This window comes from Primulina tabacum, chromosome 3, assembly GCF_025594145.1.
Source record: "Primulina tabacum isolate GXHZ01 chromosome 3, ASM2559414v2, whole genome shotgun sequence".
Classification (NCBI taxonomy): Eukaryota; Viridiplantae; Streptophyta; class Magnoliopsida; order Lamiales; family Gesneriaceae; genus Primulina; species Primulina tabacum.
This window is the reverse complement of record NC_134552.1, coordinates 49,032,560-49,057,252: the sequence shown is the minus strand read 5'-3', so window position 1 is coordinate 49,057,252 and position 24,693 is coordinate 49,032,560. Positions and strand designations below refer to the sequence as shown.

At 36.4% G+C, this 24,693-nt stretch overlaps 1 long non-coding RNA gene across 1 annotated transcript; it reads left to right on the top strand.

Annotated features, from left to right (window-relative positions):
• Positions 1 to 22,671: 22,671 nt before the first annotated feature.
• On the top strand, positions 22,672 to 24,047 carry LOC142539162 (uncharacterized). Its single transcript, XR_012818843.1, has 2 exons — positions 22,672 to 22,838; positions 23,371 to 24,047. It is a non-coding gene; the product is annotated as an uncharacterized LOC142539162 (long non-coding RNA).
• The last annotated feature ends 646 nt before the right edge of the window (positions 24,048 to 24,693 follow it).

The following is a 24,693-nucleotide window of genomic DNA, read 5'->3' as shown; positions in this document are numbered from 1 at the left end:
TGTTACAAACTCACGTTTCTTGATTTGGTGTAAGGGGGCTGCCGAATTTTGTTGTCAAGGGGTTGTTCACATTGAAAATGATGGTGTCATAAGGCTGGAGTCGAAGCTTCGTGGGTTTTAGGAGAGGGCCGATCGATATCTTGAGTCTTCGGGTGAAATTTCTCTGACACAAAACCCGTCACCCTCTGTTATTTCGAATTCTTCGACTTATAAGTTGGTTTTTTTGGAAATGTGGTCAGCATATGATTTGAGGATTTCATGTAAGGAATAATGATTTGAAAACTACGACGATCTTTGGAAGTATAAAGACGTAGAATTTATTTAGGATGCATGTTCTACCTAGTTGGATTTTATGATTGAATTGCATGAATTGAGAATTTTAACGACCTAATTGTAATAAAACCTAATTTGAGGACCTAATTGCAAAAATAAAATTCTAAGGCACTATATTCGAATTTACCGAATTTTTGAGATTAAATTCTGAGTTTCGAGAATTTTAAGGTTTAATGAGGCTAGTATCGAAATTTTATGGGGACAAAAAAGCAATTTTCGAAAAGTTGTAGTGCCAAAAATATAATTTTCGAGAACTTTAAAGGCCAAATTGCGAATTATGAAATTTTTGAGGATTAAATTCAAACTTTTGAGGAACATTTAGGTTAAACCAGTAATTTTTTGAGGTTACGGGAATTGATTTTGGTTCTAATATGCTTAAAATTATTGAACTTTATGTTACCAGAAACCTATAAAATTAATTAGGAACGCCAAGAACTTAAGAGTAATTATCGAATTTTTGAAATTAAGGACAAAAAGGATAATTTTCGAGGAAATTAAGAATTAATTTTGTAATTTTTAAGAAATTTGGGGGAACTAGGTTTAGCAGTAAGCGAGAATCGAATGATTTAAAGAATATGAATTTTCGATGATTTAGGCTTGAAAGAATATTTAAAACCTTGAAACATCTGAGTTATATTGTCATGAGGAATGATAATCAAGAGCATTGTAGGATGAATCAATATTGAGCTTGAAAATTTAAACATTAGTGAGATAATGTCGTGGCAAATTAGGAATTTAGAGTGATAACAATTTAAGATAAAGTTGATCAATTAGTTGAGTTATAAGATTAGACAGTAAGTTAACTTATTTTTGAGAGATTAAGGTTTGATGTAGCATAAGTTTTAATCATGATCCTAAGAGTTGAAATTGTGTCTTTGCTAGGTTTAAAATTTTTCTAGAAGGTTGGGTATGATTGATGGTTAGTTTATTTGATAGACGCATGTAAGAATTGAGGTAGACACCTTATCTTGAGGAATTTTTGAAAGCCATTAAGAAACTTGAGATTAAGTAGATATGTGTATTGGAATTGTGCTATCTAAAGACTATTTGAGTTATGTAAGTGAATTACAAGTTTATGGGATATGCGGTTTTTTCGGGTGAAATAAAAACAAAAAGGGAATTAGTTGTGTTCAACATAGGTTATCAATGAACGAATATTAAGATTTTTATCATATAAGAAATCTAAAATCTTGATATGTGGATTTTAGAATTTATGGGTTACAAGTGAAGCTGATTTATTAGAGTTAGTCCATCATTATCATGGGAGAACTTATTAAGTTTTATACGCTAGTATTAATTAAGCATGGAGGATAAGTAAGAATGTGACATTCGTTTCAATGAGAAAATTCCAAGGGTCTTAGTCCTCAAATATATTGTAATTGGGAAGAAAATAGTTAAAGCATGTTATTAGGGCTAGAAGGACTTTAATATATAGGTAGAAGATCGATATTGTATAATTTTGGGTTTTATGGATTATCACTACTCGAAATTGAAGACTTGCAAGCATTTTATATTTAGGGTGTACTTGTAAATAGTTAAGTTACGTAAGTTTGGTGCCGTAAGGTAAAAAATCGATTTAAGGATCTTAGGCTAATATTAGTATGAGGTTGAGATAAGGTTTGACTGTTAAGTGTATCACCGAAGGTAGAAGTCGGTCAGTAAATTTTGGGGCTAAGGTTTCCTAAGTTGAACTGCATAAATGCTAATGTAATAGGTCGATGAATATTACGGGTATAATATAATAAAAGTAAAGTGCGATAAGTTTGGGCATCCATCTCTAGTATGAGGTATTGTGAGATAAGTCAAAATTCGAGTCTATAGTAGAATAGAACTAAGTCACTATAGATCGCTTTAAGTTACATTTCACAAACGATTATTTAGAAAGTAAATTTAATTAGGATTGAGGATATGTAAGGACAACTTAACACTTATTTTATCAGAGTAGCGCAGCGAAAGCGTGAATTATTGGGAGACTAGAATTAAGAGTCTAAACTTTTTGATTATCGAGGATTAGCGAATTTTGGGGGATGAAATTCAATTTAAAGGGGATAGATTGTAACGTCCCGAAAATTTGAAGGTCAACGTAAACCACATACATGCAAATTATTAAAATTCTTTTGTATTTTATTAAATTGTTTTAATGTATTAAATGTATGTTTATTGCATAAATATGTGTTTTAATTTATGGTTTATTTAAAGTTTCATGCATTAGGATTTTAAGTTGCATTTCGCGCTCGATCGAGGAACGGAGACCAGGAAATTATCAGGAATATTATTTTAATTACACGATTAAATTTTTATCAATGAATACAAGGTGTTTTAAGTGTATTTTTAGATATACTAAAATCTGATCTGATCTACTAAACAGTTTAGATATTCTATTGTCAGTCTGAACTCAAAACCCTGCAAGCTGCTAAAACAACAAAATTACGGAGTCGAGAGAAGTGGCTACAATGTTAGTTGCAGATCCAAAAATCTTCTTTCTTCCCACGGCAAACACATATAAAATTTTTAAAATGATTTTGAATGTCATTTTAAATATCATTTTGAAACATATTTTAAAATATCAGTTTTCAAATGCTCTTCTTAGAACAGCTAGCTCTGATACCGATTGATAGGATCGATTTTGACACCAACAAAGGTGTTTCAAACACAATATTCTCAATGAGATACAATTGCTCGTGTTCTAAAAATGTAAATATCGATGAATTAAATCGGGTTTGGTTTTTACATAGCAGAAAATACTCGAAATAATCCTTCGTTAAGAAATCCGATCAGTTTAAAGCTATTAGCTTGTGTAAACTGAATAACTGAGATAAGAGGGATCGGTTCGAGCTTGTATTAGTTCATTTATGGTAAAAATCGAACTGATATCAGCTTAACTGATCAAATCAGTTTCAAAGAAATAGTTAAACTGTGACAAACCGTATCTTAAAATACTAATACTTTAACATTTGCGAAAAAATTTAAAATTTTTCTTATTAAGTAATTTATTAAATGTATAGCTATTAAATTAAATTAACGGTCACCATTCATACTAAATATTAAAACTCCATCATTTAAAATAAATCACTAACATCCAATTAATCCTACAATCTAAAAAATATACCAATTCAATTTTAAAAAAGTCTGACAAAATTATAAATTTAATTTTCTTATCACCAATCCTAATAAATCAAAATTCAGAGTAAATAGTTTAAAACGTGCGTAATAATAAACCTAAACTACAAGGTCATTGGATTTGCACTGCCACTGGCCCGAGTCAGCTCACTGGTCCCCATTTCCCGTCTCCTCAACTACATCATCTGCATCGATCAAGTCTAGTGAGTCTAATGACTTCGCATTCATAAACCGTGAATAACGAGTAATACGTAATAAAAATCCATGCAATTTAAATTTAGCTTGTCCATAAAATATTATATACATAAATATGTATAACGTGATTTACTGCATTAACAATTTCATAAAAATCATAAAATCATATTTTCATACTTGTTATGCAAGCTCATAAACGTAAATAATTTTGCATAGAATTCTGTTCAATGCAAATGACCCATACACATAAATCGTTTGATCAAAATAAGCCATAGTACTAGGCCGGCAAGGATCATCACAGCCCTTAGACTGGATGTCCACTCTCTAACATATTATAATCCTCCGAAGAGGTTGGAGAGGTCCCCGGACACGTTCTCCGGCTTCCAAACCCATAACATAATTTGGGCACAAGACAAATCGCATAGCTCAAAAATAATTATTTTGCATGTGATATACATTTTCGAACATCGTTGACTTCGTTGGAGCACCCTTGACTTGCTGTCATAACCTTAAAATTTAAATAACTAAGCTTAGCATAAAATCCTAAACGTACACATGCGACTCCCAAATTAATTAAAATAGCCTACGACTTATCGATCGACTCGGGACTCGAACCATGCTTAGAAGACATCCTAACTACTGTCCAAGACCCTAACCAAGTCCAAACCATAATCGAAACAACTTAAAACAACCTACGATCCATAGAAAACAATTTGTCCCAAGGAAACGCGTTACGACCCATATGCCCTTCTAACGACTCTACGCTTGAACCTAGACTCGACCCTTAGGCATCCCATGAGACCTGGTACAGCCCTTTCCAGCCCAGACTTGCAGCCCAAGCCTCCAACAATCCAAAACCATGACAGCCCTTTCTTGAGGCCCCATCTGTGAAGCTTTCGTGTTTCTTGTTCTAGCGCTTTCTCCAGACAACCAATCCTTAAACCACCTTAACTAGGCTCATCCTAGGATCCTTATAGACTGCCTAAACTATAGCCAAGAGCCAAATTCAACCCTGACTAAAACCATATGGCCGAGGACCTACACCACCTAAATCTACCCTCAACCTGCGCAGTTGAAGTGTTCTAGTTCCAGCGCTTTTCCTGGCCAGCCAAAGCGTGAACCACCACCACAAGACTCATCCTAGGACCCTAAAACATGCCCCAAACCATAGCCAAGAGCCGTGGACCAGCCATACACTGAACAACAAGATCCAACACCTACAGCCCCTACATGCACCCCAATCCTGTGCAGCTATGGTTCTCTAGTTCCAGCATTCTACCCAGCCAACCAGCCCATGAACCACCCTATCTAGGCTCACCCTAGGAACCTAAGACACCCCTAAAGCTTACCCATAACCAGCAGCAATGTCCCAGGAGTCCTAGCCGAAGCACACGCCAAAATTTTGAGAATAAAACGTGAGTTCCATGCACAAATGTCCAAAATCGTTTTAAAACCGTTATGATTCATATGCAGCCATATAAAATTGTTTCTCGTGCAATTTTATCATCAAATATCAATGTATAACATGACTGATACATTAAAGAAGGGTTTAGGCATGCAGAGTCATTAGACTCACTAGACTTGATCGATGCAGATGATGTAGTTGAGGAGACGGGAGGTGGTGACCAGTAAGCAAGCTCAGGCCAGTGGCAGTGCAAATCCAAGAACCTTGTATTTTAAATTATATTATTATGCACGTTTTTAAATTATTTATTCTGATATTTTATTTATTAGGATTGGTGATTGTCAGAATATTTTTAAATTAAATTGGTATATTTTTTGGTTTGTATGATTAATTGTATATTGGTGATTTATTTTAAATTATGGAGTTTTAATATTAATTTTATATTAGTATGAGTGGTGACCGTTAATTTATTTTAAGAGCTATATTTTTAATAAATTACTTAATAAGAAAAATTTTAAATTTTTTTATAAATGTTAAAGTAGTAGTATTTTAATATATGATTTGTCACAGTTGGTATCAGAGTCGACTTCTCCTAGTACGGTGTGGTTTGGGGACGAACCAAGGAAAAGCTGGTGGGCATGTGAGGCCCGGGGCCGAAGATGGCGGGGGGTGATTGTCGGTGCCAAGATGTTGCACGGACAATTAGTGGCTCCTGACAGACTTCTAGGAGAAAGGAACATGAATGAACCGATCTTACACCGGAAGGAGATGGGATTCCAAATACTTTTCAGGTATAGGATTGTGCAGTTGAGGAGGGCTTAAAAGATTTGATAGGTACTACATATATCAAGAAGGTGCATCTCCTTTTCGATAGCTTATCACATAAGAACTCCTAAATTAAACGTGCTTGAGTTGGGACAATTTCGGATGGGTGACCCCCTGGAAAGTTTTCTAGGGTGCGTGTTGGTGAGGACATAAGCACACAAAAAGACTCGTCCTGATACAGTGTGGACATTCTGCGAATTTGGGGCATTACGTAAATAGTTAAAGACACAAAATATGTTTATGGATGTTCGAAGACTTCAAATATCTTACGTCACATCTTCTACCTCAAGGGTAGGATACACTAACAGACTGAAGGCCGCACCTCTCAGTCAGCACATTGTTTAACGTCTCACATGTAAAGACTACAAACATAAGTTTAACGTCTTTGTGTGAAGACTACATACACAAGTTTAATATCTTTGTGGAAGACTCACTCAACTGAATTTATATTTCTGTATTTGTGAGTGATTGTGTTGCGTGTGTGAGAATTGATTTATGAATACAACACGAATGTGTTTTCACACACTGAGAGAATTGTGTTTCTAATCTAAGCTGATAACACGTTGAAATGTTCCCTCAAATCTGGGATTGTTGCTTCTTGTAAGCTGATATGCATTATGCGTGCCCTCTCTTATCTGTGTTCATCCGCACACACTTGTTTTTGTTGATGGTATTGATCTATATATAGGGGCAATGTAACTGTATATCAAGACTCATCAAATATGTTCGTTGTATTTTGAATATGTTCCTCGAAATTTGTGTCTTGTACTTTATGACAGCCATTTCTGAATGTATTGACTTTAAGTTCTACTGCAACATTCATTATTGTAATTTTATCGTACAACTGTTTGAACCTTTGTGCAAAGTTGGAATCCACTTGAGAAGCTAGTAGCGATCTGCGAACTGGTCTTTTCCAAACTGATGTTCCGAACTGGTCTAATGAAATCAGTTGACTCGTTAACTGAAATGATTTCACTGATTCAGTTTAACTGGTCAGTTGGGATCTTCATCAGTTGAACTCTTCATTAGCTGGCTGGACTTTTGAACGTGTTCTGCTAAACCACCTATCAGCTATCAGCAGAACAATCAGTGGAATTGATATCGGTTGGCACTTTCAGTTTGCGTCTCGATAGCTTCAGTTTTGACTTTGTAACTGATCAGCTTTCTGCGCACTTAAGTAAACTCGTTAGAAACAATATAACAAGTTTTGTTAACATCAAAATCAAGATTGCAAACATTAAATTTTCCAACAAAGGTCAAGGTGGTACTTCAAAGAAAAGAACTTAACATCCAACTGATCAAGGATAGGGATGACAATTTTTCCCATGGGTTTGAGTTCCCGTGGGGAAAGCCCGAAACGGGGATAGGGATCCTCGATTTTTTCGGGTTTGGGTTCGGGGATTTAAAAAATCCCCGTGGTAATTTGAGGCGGGTATGGGATTACTATCCACATCCCCGAAATCCCCGAACCCGCCCCGGAAATAATATCGATAATAAAATAATAGTATTATTAATATTAATAATATAATAATATTATTATTTTTTAAAATATTAATAATCTTATTATTATTAATATTGATATTGATATTAATATTAATATTATCTCTAATAATAATAGATAATAATAAGTTTTGGTTTGAAAAAATCTCCGAATTCATCATCGTCTTGCCATATTATTATTTTTGAAACGGGGATGTGGGCGGGGATGGGAAGTTGATCCCCGAAGTTTCAGGTTCGGGGATTCCCCGAACCCGAAAAAGCGGGGATTGGGGCGCGTATGGGGGTGGGGATGGAATTCGGGGATGGGGATTGGGATGGCAAATCCGCCCCCGCCCCAGCCCATTGCCATCCCTAATCAAGGACCAACTGGGAAGAAAGCTAAGAAATGATTCACAGTCCAATCAGTAATATAGTTTAGCAGTTCAGTCGATCCTTATTTTTATTATGTACGAATCTGTACATTTCTATTGAAGCCTATTTTATCTACTATTGTTTTATCAGTTTCCAATATCTAAGTTTTGTAAAAACACCTAAAAGTGAGAAATTGTTCGATTTAAAGGTTTCGGAGTTTAAAAAATAAAGTATCGAAGTTTGCAGAACTGATTAGCTCAGCTGAAACCACTGAACTGAAATTATTCAACTGGAGTTGTTCAAACTGAGGTCAATCGGATGCAATCGAACAAAACAAAGTTAACTGAACTATCTGTTAGAATTGAACAGGACGCCCTAAGTCATTTAACTGATCAGTCATATAGTCAGTTCAACTGATCGGTCAAATAGTCGAACAGCTGATCAGTTTGACACGTCATCAATTAGTTAACTATCAACCGACAAATCGTATGCAACAGACTGCAACTAATAGAAGGAGCGCTGAATTAGAAGACTACAACATCGTACTATTGTCAGAAGAATGTTGACACATTCAGGAATGACAAATCAACGGATAAGTATTAATTAATGATTTCAATGTTACCGTTGGAAGTAAAGCCTATAAATAGCTTAGAAGTTCGGTGAGAAGCAGGGTTATTGATTTTTGAATTTGAGAACATTTGAAAAATTTATTAATACACGATCAGTTGTGATATCCATACAGAAAAGCTCACATTTCATTTATATATTCTTAGCGTTTAGGCTATCATTCGAGCTAAGATACTAGCACATTAAATCATTGTATTCAATCTTTTGAGATCAGTTGTGCTATGAAGGAAAATGAGTTTGTGTACTGATAAATTGTAAGAAACTAAGAATTTCAGTTTGACAGTGTTTAAGTCCAAACTGAAGTGGATTATTACAGCTTATGTAATCAGTCAAAGCCTTTTGGGAAAACAGATTCTTGTGATAGAATGGGTGACGTCTGAACATCCATAAAACTTTTTGTGTTTAGCATTTTAGTTATTCTTTAGGTATTCAATCTATCAGTTAGTTTATTTTCGCACTACAAGTTAACTGACTGTTATCGACAACAAGATTCTTGAATTCAGTTTAACACTAAACTGATTCATCATTTCCAAAAGAGCAAAAAATCTCAAAGTGTTTATTCAACTCACATTCTAAACATTTTTACCCATCAAAATGATCCTAACAATATGGGATAAATTTTAATTTTCAAACATAATTAATTACAATTTATATTTTTATGAGGATAATTCGATCCTATAGATGGGGTAGGCCCCGTATATAGGATCATGTGTGGCCAAACGTGAGCCATTCCCTTGCAATGGGTAGTATCCTCATGGTAGGGTTGAAGCACTCCCTTATGACCAAATGTGATTTGTAATAATTTACATATAATTTTAATTCAATCAAAGATATTGTGGTTATTTTTCAATTAATTAAATCATATTAATCATTAGTGTAGAGCTCAAATCTAGTACACTTAAAACACATACATTTATTTAAAATGTTAAATTATTTATTTATGTTTAAAATGATTTATAGCGATGCATGATCTATTTAAATTGCATTATTTTTAATTATTTATGTTTATGTGATGCACGTTAAAATGTTTCCTTGAGTTTCATGTTTCAGGCGATTATTCAATACGGGATCGAGGAAAAGAGACCGACGACGATTATGGCAATTTTTAAAATGTGGTATTTTATTTTAAGTTGGGTTTAGGGCGTTTTAAAAGGTTTATTTAATTTTTAGCATTTTAAAAGCCTGATTTAATTAATAGGTGATTTTATAATTTTAAACTTTTAAAGATATGACACTTGTGCATTTTATTTTAAATTAAGAGATTTTATTAGAGTTAAAAGTGGGTTAACATTTTTAATTGTTTTCTGATTATTAATTAAGCAATATTTAGTCCCTAATTAACACTAAACACACGCACGCACACACTTTTACCCATACTACATATACGAGACACACACACATATGCCATTTGTTTTGTTTTAATTTTTGAAAGCAAAACCTAGGGTTCATAGAACTTCAGTAGCCGCCCCTCTCCTCTTTGATTTTCCTAGCGATTTCATTGGCTTTTCTTCAAGAAAATCGTGCCACGTTCGTCCCGGATCGTCTCTCGCATCTTTCCCGCTTCGGTGTCGTCGTTTCGGTAACTTTAAATATCAAAAGGCATGTATAATCTTTGTTTCTTCTTCGATCTTGTTATATTATATGTTCTTATGTTTATTATGTGTAAAAATCCATGTATGTTGTAAAAATTTTGAACAAAAATTTGTTGGATCGGCTTTGAAACGATTTTAGATCTAAAAACTCTAAATTTGCTGTCATTTTAAATACTGCGACTTTTCGGTCGATATTCTGGAAAACTTTCAACATATAAAACGTAGAAATTTTTGATACCTTCGATTTGACAGTAAATTCGAAATATTTGGATTATAAATGAGTGAGTTATGATCGTTTTTGTGGGACTGCTCAAACTGCGTTTTCTGAAAATGTGTTCTAGAAGTGTTCTTGAAGTTTTATTGTTGCAGACTTCGTTGGGGATTGACGGGTGATCGCTGCTGCATTTAAGTACATCGAGAATGATGTTGGGATGATTGTTGGTGTTTCATTTCGTGTCGTTAGGCACTCGATTGAATTAGAAGTCGTAGGAATTGATTTGGTTAAAATGTCGTGTTCACGGATTGAATTGCGTCGTTTGTGATGCGTAGTTGTTTTGGGGTATTTGTTGGAGTTTTATTAAGTGCCATAGCATCCTAAGGTGGGTCTCGAGGCGTTGGTTCATGGTCCATATCATCGAGTTAGGAGGAATAAGCCTTAGGTGTAGTGATTTCCCGTTAGTTCGCATTTCCAGCACCTACATGGACCCGTAGTCGGACCCTGGAACGGGGTCCGTGAGCTTTTTCCTTCAAAATGCGAATTTACAGTGCCTATCCGAACCCATACACGGGGTCCATGTACCCCTTTAAAAAAATTATATTTTATTTTTAATATGAATATAAAATATAGGATTTGATTTGTGGTTATGAATTTAAAATATAGGATTTGGTTTGGGGTTTTATGTCATGGTTTATTACGATGACTAAACGAGGTCAAGTCCCGAGAGATTTAGAACGTCATAAGGAAATTTATCATTTTTGGGTGTGAGCATGGCTATACGTCTAAGCTATGAAAGATAAGTGTTTAAACTCATTTTAGTATGTGCAGCAGTGGCCCCAAACGAGATCCAACGAATCCCTCAACGCCAAGTAAGTATGTTCGACGTGCAAAAAGAAAATATTTTAAGTTTTTGAGGTATGCTAAATGTCTTGTGACGAAATTATGAACGGGTTTGAAAGTCGATGAACGTGACCGAGGAACTCTCCACCCCGGTAAAGTATGACCGGGTTTAGATCAGGATTGAGAAGCGGTAAAGTATGACCAGGGACCAATCCACCCGTTAAATTATGAACGGAGATCTCATGTATGTGGTAGTGGACTTTCCCTGCCATCCCAGTACTGTGGTTTAGTCTGATCAGGCACATTTATGTATGGGTCACTTGCTTTGAAACATATCTCTACGCAAAATGATGTTATGTATGCTCAAGTATGTATGATGCAAGTATGTTTAAGAAAAGTATTATGATGATGGCACGTCTACGTTTATGCTACTACGTTCAAGTTTCAAGTATGTTTATGCTAATACGTTCAAGTTTCAAGTATGTACGCTCTATTTTAAAGATTCATGTGATTTTATTACGTATTACTTGTTATATCCAGTTTATACGTGTTGAGTCTTTAGACTCACTAGACTTGATCGATGCAGGTGATAATGAATTTGAGGTGACGAGGGGTGGGGACCAATGAGCCGACTTGGACTGAGCTGGAGGCTAAACCCGAGGACCGCCCATATTTTTAAGAAACTATGCAATGTTTCAAATACTCTGATTTCACGTTTTTGTTTACGATATTTAAACAAATGTTTTTTAGCAAACTTTATTTGTGATCTTTTCGTTGCAAATATTTTGAATGATCAGTTCATTGTTATCACAATTTTAAGGTTTCTATTTAATTAAGAAAATTTTTATTTTTCCGCAAAATTTCAAGTAGTTCAAATTACGGTACGTTACAGTTGGTATCAGAGCCAGGTTCTTGTAAAGGGTTATGCCTACTGCCAGTTGCGAGAAGCTCACGAAACCACACCTCAAGTCTGTAAGTTTTAAGGTTTTGAATTATTCCATGTATTACGTGCATCTTATGCTATTGATATTATGTTCATGCATGTTGGGTTTACGTGTTGGGTAAATTTTTGGATCAGTATGCCTTCCAGACGCATGATTAACCGGGAAGCAAGGGATGAGGACAGAGAGGCTTGAGAGGAGGGGAGAGACGCTCCTCCTCCTCCACCGCCAGATATGCAGGCACAGATGCTTGCAGGTATGACTCAGTTCTTCGCACAGTTTGCGGGAAACCAGGCGGCAGTGGACACGAGGGCGGGGCCTAGGCCAGAGGCTGTGTATGAAAGATTTAGGAGGATGAATCATAAGGAGTTCTCGAGGACTACTGAACTGATGATAGCTGAAGGATGGATTAAGTCCATCGAAGTTATTTTCGTTTTTGTGGAGCTGCATGATGCAGATAGAGTCAGGTGTGCCACATTCCTTCTGGCAGGGGACGCCAGGCTGTGGTGGGATAGTGCGTCGGTGTCAGTGAACTTGCAAACACTGACGTGGAATGGGTTTAAAGAGGTATTCTACTCCAAGTACTTCACTGAGGAAGTACGATCCAGACTGACTAGGGAGTTCATGACGCTGCGACAGGGAGACAGCAGCGTGGCAAACTTTGTCAGGAAGTTTGAAAGGGGGTGTCACTTTGTGCCCCTGATAGCTAATGATGCTCAGGGGGAGCTGAGGCATTTCATGGACGGTTTGCGGTCGATCTTGCGCCATGATGTGAGGGTTTCTGGTCCGACTACGTATGTAGTTGCCATGTCTAGAGCTTTGGCGGCAGAGTAAGACCAGAAAGACATCAAGGTTGACAGGCAGGGCAAGAGTCCCTATCAGGCACCGCAACAGCAACGACCTCAATTTAAGATGCCTAACCATGGGCAGTCAGGAAAGAAGCCATTTCAGGGACCACCGGAAGGCAAGGGTCCTGTTCCACAGCAGAAGGCTCCTCAGAGGCCGGGTGAGTACCCGGTGTGCCCGAAGTGCCATGCCAGCACCTGGGACAGTGTTTATATGAATCGGGCAAGTGCTTTAAGTGCAGAGCCAGCGATCACATGTTAAAGGAGTGCCCCCAGTGGAGGCAGCCGACCTTGGGAAGAGTGTTCGCCATGCATGCTCAGGAGGCGAACCCAGACACGACACTACTGACTGAAAATATTTTCATAAAAAGAGTCGCCACGAAGGCCTTGATAGATTCAGGGGCCACCCAATCTTTTATCTCAGAGACATTCGCTAATCATCTGAACATCGAGTCTATTAGACTCGACGTGAGCTATTCAGTTACAGTCCCATCAGGGGAAGAATTATCAGCTACTATTGTGGTCAGAGGCATCGATCTTGAACTGCAATGCCACATAGTGTATGTCGATCTAATCGTGTTGCTGATGCCATAATTTGATATTATTTTGGGAATGGACTGGCTGACAAAGAACAGAGTTCTTATTGATTTCCAGAAAAGGTCAGTGATGGTAAGACCTTTGGACAGGGAGCAGTTTCTCTTTGAGTCAGCTAGATGGAGGAGTTTCCCTCGCATGATCTCTTGCATGCAGGCGCGGAGACTTATGCACAAGGGTTGTCAGGCTTTCTCGGCCAGCATTGTGTCTGCACCTGACGTACCCACTCTGTCATTAAATGATATACTAGTAGTCAGAGAATTTCTTGACGTCTTTCTAGATGACGTCACAGGCCTTCCACCTGAGAGAGAGAGGTGGAGTTTTCCATTGATCTTTTGTCAGGCACTGTGCCAATCTCTAAGACGCCGTACCGGTTAGCTCCAGCTGAGATGTTAGAACTCAAATAGTAGATTCAGGAGCTTCTAGACAAAGAATTCATCCGCCCTAGTTTCTCACCATGGGGCGCACCAGTGCTTTTTGTGAAGAAGAAAGACGGGAGCATGAGGCTGTGTATTAAGTGCCGAGAACTGAACAAGGTAACGATCAAGAATAAATACCCACTTCCAAGGATCGAGGACTTGTTCGATCAGTTGCAGGGCATCACAGTGTTCTCTAATATAGATCTTCGGTCGGGGTATCATCAGCTGAAGGTAATGGATGTCGATGTTCATAAGACAGCCTTCAGGACTAGATATAGGGCACTACGAGTTCTTAGTAATGCCGTTTGGACTGACGAATGCTCCAGCGATTTTCATGGACCTCATGAATCGAGTTTTTAAGCCCTATCTAGACCAGTTCGTCATAGTATTCATTGACGACATTTTCATTTACTCGAAGAGCCATGAGGAGCATTTTCATCATTTGAGTACAGTGTTGCAGGTTTTGCAGAGACACAAGTTGTTTGCCAAATTCAGTAAGTGTGAATTTTTGTTGGAGAATGTAGCATTTTTGGGTCATATAATATCTAGCAGTGGTATCGAGGTGGATCCAGCTAAGGTAGCAGCAGTTAAGGAATGGGTTGAACCAAAGAATGCTTCAGAAATCCGCAGTTTCCTAGGCCTAGCAGGCTACTACAGAAAATTTATTCAGGGATTTTCTTCGATAGCAGTGCCACTCACTTCATTTACCAAGAAGAATACTAAAATTGTATGGAGTTATGAATGTCAGAAGAGCTTTGACACTTTGAAGCAAGCTCTTATTTCAGCGCCCGTTTTATCCATGTCAGCAGGGCAAGGTAATTTCGTGTTGTACACCGATGCTTCTAAGCTCGGTTTAGGCGCAGTTTTGATGCAGCATGGTTGGGTTATAGCTTATGCTTCCAGTCAGTTGAAGGTACACGAGAAAAACTACCCGACTCATGATATTGAGTTAGCCGCTGTTGTCTTTGCATTGAAGATATGGAAACATTACTTGTACGGCGAGAAATACAAGATATTCACTTATCATAAGAGTCTCAAGTATTTCTTCACGCAGAAAGAATTGAATATGAGACAAAGATGGTGATTAGAGTTAGTGAAAGACTACGATTGTGAAATTAGCTACCATCCGGGGAAAGCTAATGTTGTGGCAGACGCTTTGAGCAGAAAATTTATAGTCGTAGCACAGTTGTCATGACAGAGATCTCTTCAGTTAGAGATTCAGAGATTTGGTTTAGAGGTTTATCCCAAGGACAGAGCTCCTAAGCTGTCTAATCTGACAGTCTACTCTTCTTTGTTTGATCGAATCCGTAAAAGTCAGCCTTCATATGAGCAGTTTTCAGAAATGGAGACTGGAGAATGAAGCCAAGGACAGTGTAATCTACACAGTATCTGATGGTATTGTAAAATACAGAGGAAGGATGTGGGTGCCTAGTGTTGATTCGATCAGAGAGGATATTATGACAGAGGCACATGCATCTTCGTATTCCATTCATCCAGGAGGTACCAAGATATACAAGGATTTGCAGATTTTGTATTGGTGGCCAGGCTATGAAGCGAGATATCCGCCGATTTGTGTCTGAATGCCTCACTTGTCAACAAGTGAAGGCAGAGCATCAGAGGTCAGCAGGAATGCTTAAGCCACTCCCTATCCCCAAGTGGAAGAGGGAGAATATAACCATGGACTTCGTTATTGGTTTGCCAAGGTCAGTCAGAGGATCCAATGCCATTCGGGTTATAGTGGATCGACTCACTAAGTCAGTGCACTTCTTGCCAGTGAAGACGACTTTCTCCATGACGCAGTATGCGGAGCTCTATATAAGGGAGATAGTTCGATTGCACGGGATCCCAGATTCTATTGTGTTCGACAAGACCCGAGGTTTACATCGTCCTTTTGGAAGAGTTTGCATGCAGCCATGGGGACGAAGTTGCTATTCAGTACAGCTTTTCCACCCTCAGACAGATGGCCAATCTGAGCGATTGATTCAGATTTTCGAGGATTTATTGAGAGCTTGTATGATTGATTTCCATGGGACTTGTGAATCTAAGCTACCTCTAGTGGAGTTTACCTACAACAACAGTTTTCAATCATCTATAGGTATGGATCCTTATGAGGCATTGTATGGAAGAAAGTGCAGATCGCCGATTCATTGGGACGAAGTCGGTGAGAGATCAGAACTTGGTCCAGAGATCGTTCAGCAGACCGCAGATGTGGTGGTCAAGATCCGAGACAGGATGAAGACCGTCCAAGTCGTCAAAATAGTTATGATGACAAGAGGAGAAGGGATCTAGAGTTTGCCGTAGGTGATCACGTTTTTGTAAAGATAGCACCCATGAAGGGTGTTATGAGATTTGGGAAGAGAGGCAAATTTAGTCCGAGGTTTATTGGGCCGTTTGAAATTCTTGACATAGTTGGGACACTAGCTTATCGTGTTGCCCTCCCGTCGAATCTGGCCGGGGTACACAATGTGTTCCATGTCTCGATGCTGAGGAAGTACCTAGCAAACCTCTCGCATGTTTTGAGCTATGAGCCATTACGGCTTGCTCCGGATCTGTCGTATGAGGAAAGAGATGTCCAAATCCTAGACCGACAGGAACGGAGACTTCGAAACAAAGTGACCAAGTTGGTCAAAGTCCGATGGGTGAATCAATCAGTAGAGAAGGCCATTTGGGAGATCGAGGCAGATATGAGGAACCGCTACCCCGAACTGTTTGGTAAGTTTAATTTCGAGGATGAAATTTACATAAGTGGGGGAGGAACTGTAGAGCCCAAATTCAGTACACGTAAAACACATGCATTTATTTAAATTGTTAAATTATTTATTTAAGTTTAAAATGATTTATAGCGATGCATGATCTATTTAAATTGCATTATTTTTAATTATTTATGTTTATGTAATGCACGATAAAAATTTTCCTTGAGTTTCATGTTTCAGGCGATTATTCGGTGCGGGAACGAGGAAAAGAGACCGGCGACGATTATGGCAATTTTTAAAATATGGTATTTTATTTTAAGTTGGGTTTGGGGCATTTTAAAAGGTTTGTTTAATTTTTAGCATTATAAAAACCTAATTTAATTAATAGGTGAATTTATAATTTTAAACTTTTAAAGATATGACACTTGTGCATTTTATTTTAAATTAAGATATTTTATTAGAGTTAAAAGTGGGTTAACATTTTTAATTGTTTTCTAATTAGTAATTAAGCAATATTTAGTTCCTAATTAACACTAAACACACGCGCACACACACTTTTACACACACTACACATACGAGAGACACACACACATATGTCATTTGTTTTGTTTTAATTTTTTAGAACAAAACCTAGGGTTCATAGAACTTCAGCAGCCGCCCCTCTCCTCTCTTATTTTCCTAGCGATTTCATTGGCTTTTCTTCAAGAAAATCGTGCCACGTTCGTCTCGGATCGTCTCTCGCATCCTTCCCGCTTCGGTGTCGTCGTTTTGGTAACTTTAAATATCAAAAGGCATGTATAATCTTTTGTTTCTTCATCGATCTTGTTATATTATATGTTCTTATGTTTATTATGTGTAAAAATCCATGTATGTTGTAAAAATTTTGAACAAAAATTTGTTGGATCGGCTTTGAAACGATTTTAGATCTAAAAACTCTAAATTTGCTGTCATTTTAAATACTGCGACTTTTCGGTCGATATTCTGGAAAACTTTCAACATATAAAACGTATAAATTTTTGATACCTTCGATTTGACAGCGAATTCGAAATATTTAGATAATAAATGAGTGAGTTATGATCGTTTTTGTGGGACTGCTCAAACTGCGTTTTCTGAAAATGTGTTCTTGAAGTTTTATTGTTGCAGGCTTCATTGGGGATCGACGAGTGATCGCTGCTGCGTTTAAGTACATCGAGAATGATGTTGGGATGATTTTTGGTGTTTCATTTCGTGTCGTTAGGCACTCAATTGAATTAGAAGTCGTAGGAATTGATTTGGTGTCAAATGTCGTGTTCACGGATTGGATTGCGTCGTTTGTGATGCGTAGTTGTTTTGGGGTGTTTGTTGGAGTTTTATTAAGTGCCATAGCATCCTAAGATGGGTCTCGAGGCATTGGTTCATGGTCCGTATCATCGAGTTAGGAGGAATAAGCCTTAGGTGTAGTGATTTCCCGCTAGTTCGCATTTCCAGCACCTACACGGACTCGTAGCCGGACCCTGGAACGGGGTCCGTGCACTTTTTCATTCAAAATGCGAATTTCCAGTGCCTATCCGGACCCCTACCCAGACCCGTACACGGGGTCCGTGTACCCCTTTAAAAAAAATTATATTTTATTTTTAATTTGAATATAATATGTAGGATTTGTTTTGTGGTTATGAATATAAAATATAGGATTTGGTTTGGGGTTTTATGTCATGATTTAGTATGATGACTAAACGAGATCAAGTCCTGAGAGATTTAGAACGTCATAAGGAAATTTGTCATTTTTGGGTGTGAGCATGGCTATACGTCTAAGCTATGAAAGATAAGTGTTTGAACTCATTTTAGTATGTGCAGCAGTGGCCCCAAACGAGATACAACGAATCCATCAACGCCAAGTAAGTATGCTCGACGTGCAAAAAGAAAATATTTTAAGTTTTTGAGGTATGCTAAATGTCTTGTGACCAAATTATGAACGGGTTTGGAAGTCGGTGAACGTGGCCGAGGACCTCTCCACCTCGGTAAAGCATGATCGAGTTTAGATCAGGATTGGGAAGCGGTAAAGTATGACCAAGGACCAATCCACCCGTTAAATTATGAACGGAGATCTCATGTATGTGGTAGTGGACTTTCCCTACCAGCCCAGTACTGTGGTTTAGTCTGATCAGGTACATTTATGTATGAGTCACTTGCTTTGAAACATATCTCTACGCAAAATGATATTATGTATGCTCAAGTATGTATGATGCAAGTATGTTTAAGAAAAGTCTTATGATGATGGCACGTCTACGTTTATGCTACTACGTTCAAGTTTCAAGTATGTTTATGCTATTACGTTCAAGTTTCAAGTATGTACGCTCTATTTTAAATATGCATGTGGTTATATTACGTATTACTTGTTATATCCGATTTATACGTGTTGGGTGTTTAGACTCACTAGACTTGATCGATGCAGTTGATGATGAATTTGAGGAGACGAGGGGTGGGGACCAATGAGCCGACTTGGACTGAGCTGGAGGTTAAACCCGAGGACCGCCCATGTTTTTAAGAAATTTTGCAATGTTTCAAATACTTTGATTCCACGTTATTGTTTATAATATTTAAACAAATGTTTTTTAGCAAACTTTATTTGTGATCTTTTCGTTTCAAATATTTTGAATGATCAGTTTATTGTTATCACAATTTGAATGTTTCTATTTAATTAAGAAAATTTTTATTTTTTCGCAAAATTTCAAGTAGTTCAAATTACGGTACGTTACAATTAGAGTATTGAATTCTTTATGTATAAATATTTATTCTCCATAAATATTCATCTCCAAGTATTACCAAAATAACTGAATAATTTTATGTAATTTATGTTTGTTACAACTAAATTTGATTAACAAATTAATGTGTAGTTTTGATTCAATTAAAGATGATGTGGTTATTCTTTAATAAATTAAAAATATACGAATCACTAAAATATTAAATTTCAAACATATATATATTTATGATCTAAATAATTTACCATAATAAATATTTTTCATGTGATTCTCCACCCACTTGATGTATAATTTCACATAATTAAGGGTGTTGTGGCAAAACCTTAATTATTTAAAATTATACGGGTTTACCGAACATAATTTTGGCTTTAATTAATTATTTAATAACACAATTAACATTTTCTAATAGTACTCCGAAGAAAGATAAGTAAAGCTAAAGTGCTTTAAATACATAAGTTCCAGACAAAGCAACGTTCATCAAGGAGAACAGTGACAAATCAAGTCAATTTATACCGGTCTATGAAGAAATCTTCACATTATGTTTTCTTGTGCATTTCATAATTAATATTGCTTAATTATCCATATTATAAGGCAAAATTTTTTATTTATTTGGTAACTTTATTATTCACATTTTATTTGATTTGTTCATATAAATTATATATAACAAAATAAATAATTAAATACGAAAAAATTGTGAATCTCATGTAATTCTTAAATTTTTTCATGTATGATTATGATAATACATATAATAATAGAGTATATCTTTTGTAAGACGGTCTCACGTATCTTTATATGTGAGACACTACCGATATTCACAATAAAAAGTAATACTTTAGCATAAAAAATAATATTTTTTTATGGATGACCCAAATAAGAGATTTGTCTCACAAAATATAATCTATGAGACAGTCTCACACAAGCTTTTGTCATAATCATAATATTAAATTTTTCATAATATATAAGAGATAATTACACATAATTTTTGCACAATATATGTCATGAAATAAATCTAAATAGGCATATCATAATTTTGGAGTGTCGATATTTCTAAAATAACTTTTAGAATATTCACAATCTCCATCAAATAACCATCCAAACATGTCAATAAAAAAATTCCAAATTTTAAAAATTCTTAATTTGGAAATATCCTAGACTGAAAATTGGGTTCCGAATTTCAACAATTCAAAATTCTCATATTGATGTCAATATTTCAAAAATTTAAAATTTCGGTCAAATCCCAAAATCCAAACATGCCCTTAATCCTCGTCAAATATGAAATCGTTCACGCCGCCGCCCATCTCCGGCCGCCGCCCGTTCGACCAATGCCGAACCATCACGCCCAGGTCACGGCAGACCATATTTGTGCCATCATCGATCAAGACAATGGTTGGAACTTTTTTTTTTGGAGCAGGTTGCGATCAAGATTTGAATATTCCAGCCAATCGATGGTGTCGAATGGACGCTACCCTCTCCAATGTGTCTAGCATCCTCAGACAACCTTTGCCCTCCATCTCCGCTTCGTGTATGGCCGGAAATCGAGACTTATAGTCGGAAAACAGTAGGTAAAATAGCAGGACGGAATCGAGATTCCCGGTCGATTTTCTGACGTAATGTTCCGGCCAAAGGTATGGGAAGGGTTGCCCGGACGTGGGCTATCGTCCGGGCAAATGTCATCAATTAGGAAGCTAAGGTTTGAAGTGAGATTTTTGAAAATTAAATTTTCAGATCTCGTGCTTATTATTAATTATGAAAATCATATAAAATTTCATGATACAAATACAAATCGCATCAATATAATTTTCTTGTTTTTTGGGGGGAAATTGATGATAATCCCTATAAGAAAACAAATTTTAATGTTCAGTCCAGAGAAATTATGTTTTCACTGCTTGACACACAATAAATACCATTAGTTTGAGGATGATAAGCAGTACTCATAGCCAAACGCGTACCCATAACTTCTTGGAAACTACCCCAGAATTTAGAAGCAAACCTGGAATCACGATCAGATACAATTGAGACTGGAACACCGTGCAGTCTCACAATATTCTCGATGTATAAACGGGTCATTCTCTTATAAGGATAAGTCCGCTCATACGGAATAAAATGCGCAAATTTCGAAAGCCGTCAATAATAACCCAAGTAGCATCACAACCCTTGGGCGAACGAGGTAAATGAGTCAAAAATCTATAGCAATATGTTCCCAATTCCATTTCGGGATTTCAAGACTATGGAATAATCCTCCCGATTTCATTCTCTCGGCTTTCACTTGCTGGCAGACAAGACATTTCGAAATAAATTCAACAATGTTCTTCTTCATACGTCTCCACCAGAATTGAGGTCTCAACGTCAAATACATTTTTCGACCTCCGGGGTGAATACTGTATTTGCAACAATGTGCTTCGCGAAGAAGGGCGGATTTCAAATCAGAATTATCAGGAACTACCAACCGACCATTAAATCGCAAAGAACCATCAGAAGAAATCTGAAATCCAGACCCATATCCTGCAGATACAAGTTCTTTCGACTTTTGGATCTGAGCATCGCTTCGTTGGGCCTTTCTTATTTTCGATATCAAGTTCGGCTCAATTTGCAATGCTGAGACAGTGACAGAATTCCAATTCGAGTGAAAAGTCCAACCAGAAGTACATATATCCTCGTGTACTTTGGCGACACAAACAGAAGTTAAAACAGAATCATGTACCTTACGACTAAGGGCATCCGCAGTAACATTCACCGATCCAGGATGATATTGAATCTCACAATCAAAATCCTTCAGGAGATCCATCCACCTGCGTTGCCTCATATTCAAATCAGATTGAGAAAAGAGATATTTCAGACTCTTATGGTCTGAATAGATAACAAACTTCTCTCCATACAAGTAATGGCGCCAAATCTTCAGTGTAAACACAATGGCGGCCAATTCAAGATCATGAACAGAATAACGTGTTTCATGATTTTTCAATTGACGAGACGCATAAGCAAACACTTTGCCATGTTGCATCAGAACACAGCCCAAACCTTTACCAGACGCATCTGTACACACTACAAATCCTCCGGTACCTGAGGGAATAGTAAGCACAGGTGTTGTGGTCAATCTCGTCTTCAATTCAAGAAAACTAGCTTCACATTCATCTGACCAAATGAATCGTTGATTCTTCTATGTCAGTTGTGTAATAGGTTTAGTTATTTTCGAAAATCATTCAATAAAACGACGATAATAACCAGCCAAACGCATGAAGCTACGGATCTCAGGAACATTCGTAGGTCTCGGCCAATTCAATACAGCTTCAACCTTCACAGGATCAACTGATATGCCATGTCTCGAAATGACGTGGTCCCAAAAATACTATTTTGTCCATCCAGAATTCATATTTGGACAATTTAGCATATAAATGGCTAGTACGAAGAGTTTGAAGTACCAATTTCAAACATTCACTCTCTAATTGATGTTTTTACTCATTTGCCCTTGTAATTAAATGACTTGTACCTCAATTCTTCTTCTTGATATTCTTCTCCACTCACTCTCCTATGATATGCAAAAAACTCAACGGATGGAAAAATACCAAAAAATCTCCTGCGAGTTTTTTCTTCGATAAATTGCTGGTACTTACTACTGCTTTTTTTTTTTTATTTATCGTTTGTGTAAATTGTATGTATTAGTTTGTTTTCATATTATGTTGGAATTATTTGTTGATCTCCATGTTTTTGTTGTTCTCTCTGTTTTTTTTTTTTTTTATATTATCGAATGATTTTCCTAATATTTGGGCTTTTCTTAGTTTCTGGTTTGGTGTTGATTGTTAAATTTTTGGTCGGGGTTATGCATCTTGAATTTGATTCATTTGTTTATTGCTTTGTTTTTGTCACACCTAGTTTCAAGCGGAAAAAATAATCTTATTTCAAAATATGTATATATGATATGAAGTTGAAATTCTTGGTGTTTATGTTAGGATTCAAGATTAATACTTTCTTATTTGTTGTGCGTGGAATTTGGGTGGTGTGGTTCAAGATTAATACTTTGTTATTTGTCATGCACCGAAATTGGGTACTTGATTCTCGAGAATAACTCTTTGTGAGGCTGAACTTCTATGATATTTTTTTGTTTGAATCTCTGGGAGTTTTTTTTTTTTTTGGCAAGGTCAAGGCCTTCAAGATTATTCTTAAGCATCATGTCAAGCTAATTAACCTTTGTTTGATTGGGAAAAGAGAAGGAAGATTTGGTGTTTCACTGTTTTGGTGACTTTCGAATCGTGTAAGAAATCAAAGATGTTATGGAAATCATATGGTTGAATGATGTGTGAGTTTGGATCGAGAAACGTCTTCCTTTGTGTAGATTCCATGTTATGTTTATTATTTATATTGGATGTTTATATAAAATAGAAACAAGATCAACAAATTAGAGGTTAATTTATTTATCAAAATTAGATGTACAATCAACTTACGTCTTTATGTGTTTGGTATTGAGCTTCTTATGTCTGATTTTGATGGTATATTTTTTCAATAAAATTTAAAAGTTTATTTTTTGTATTTATGTTGATAGTGTTTTTATGTTATAATGTAGAAATGACTAGACAAAAATTTACTGATGCGAATGAATCTTATAGACGAAGGAAGGAGCAATGATTCAATGTTGTGTTGCTATACCTGTCTCAGAAACGTAAATAATAAGCTTGAACCAAAACTCAACGAGATCAATGGACAAAGATCAAAAGTACAGTGTTCATTTCATTTTGCACTTTAATGTAATGTTTTGAATAGTACAATGTTGATTTGGATATTTGCAATTAGAATGTGAATAGTAGTGTTCATAATTTATTGATATTTGCAAATTGGTGCATGAGGATGAAAGTATTGATGTATTATTTTCTAGATGATATATATTGGGCATATAAACAAATATGTTTTTTCTTCGCCATAGAATCCTAGGAACAAAATTTGAAAATTATGGTGCAAAATGTCAAACTTTAGATGCTATATGATTTAAATTGTGCACAAATCATTGAAATTTGAGTATGAAATTATGGGGATTTGAGGAATTGAGTTGATGTTGAACCAACGCCACATATATTTGAGTTAAGAAAAATGAGTTATTGTTGATATTTATTTGTACCAAACAAATGCCACAAGAAATAGAATAGTTGATACAACAAATAAAATTTATGGTATAAATCTTCGAGATTCGGGTACCGTATGCCTGAAATGGAGTACAAATTAACGCAATTTAAGTAAAACAAATTAGGATGTCTTAAATAGAGTATAAATCATTGAAATTTAAGTATAAAAAAATTAAGTGGAATCGTCGAGATGGTGTTAAACAAACCTCACACATATTTAATGAGTAAAATTAGTCAAACGATTCTAAAAAAACATAGTCAAACAAGTTCTTATCAACTTTTGTGTCGGTGAAGTAAGTGCCACAAGAAATAATTTTCATATTGTGTAAAGTATCAATGATCCTACT